Genomic DNA, 1213 nt, shown 5'->3' on the forward strand with positions numbered 1-1213 from the left:
AAGTACAGAAGGAAAACTTCTGAGAATACAATTCAGGAAAAGCTTATGCAGATAATCTTGGCTCTTAACAAGGAATGGTTAAGTGTACAGGACCCTTCTATCTCTCAAGTCAAACTCATTGTCAGTAAGGACATAGTTTTACTGCAGGAGAAACCTGAAGCTGTGCCAAGTATCCCTGAACAATATCTCTGCTTGCAGCTTTCCAGCATCCAAAAAGTCCATTTCTCTCAGATAACTCCTGGCTCTGATTTAATACCCTTTTATCTAGGTAATTCTGATCATAACTATGAGCTGAAAATCACCATGGCCAATTTATCTCTCCATACTTCACCTTCTGACCCTTGGAAATGATCATGCTTTCACCACATGGGCTGGTACATTTACAATTTCTGTAAGCTCACAGCAGCACAATTCATATTATTTGTCCCATTTGGACTTCACTGTGGACTTGCAGTCTTTCATAAACTTAACTTGTTATTATCATAGCCGTTATTTACTTTTTTGAAGCTCACATTATTACAATTTAATTCATCTCAAGTTCTCATACCCCAAACACAGAATCAGCTATTCTCTAAGGAAACTTGACTCCTTTTTGTGGAAATGATGGTAGAGACCCAAATTTGCTTACTAGAGAAGTATGCCATTTCATATGAGCATGTGAGGTGGTTTGGTGACATCGAAAAATAAATTTATTTTGATAAAAAAGTGGGTTCATGTTGATATTTTCAATTTGTCTCTACTTTTACTAACTTTTTTTTATATTGCTCTAGATTTACTGTACCGTGCTGTATACTCTTACACCAAATCATTTGTCCAAATTACACTCTAGCCTTCACATTTTCAAGTTCCAATATTCTTTTCCTTTTTGACCTTTGGCTCCAATACTGGAATTAGATCCAAAGCATCCAGGTCTGCATGCTGCTCCTGTTCAGTACCACTCAAAGACCAACTATTGAAAAAGAAAAAGCAATCTCAACCTTCCTCCAAGGAACTACCAAAAGATACACAGCCTTAAGATACCTGGCATCTCAACATGAATCCCAAACTCATCCTCAGGATTATACAGTTTCATCTGGGAAAGAAAACTGAGACCATGCCCAGTGTCCCTGAACAACATCTCTGAAATAAGTAACAGCAACAAAGGGGAGAACAGACAAATTCCAGCTTCATGGGTTTACATAAAAATCACCTCTAACTCTTCATTTTGATGATC

The sequence above is a fragment of the Pteropus vampyrus genome, unplaced genomic scaffold (assembly GCF_000151845.1).
Source record: "Pteropus vampyrus isolate Shadow unplaced genomic scaffold, Pvam_2.0 Scaffold110, whole genome shotgun sequence".
Lineage (NCBI taxonomy): Eukaryota > Metazoa > Chordata > Mammalia > Chiroptera > Pteropodidae > Pteropus > Pteropus vampyrus.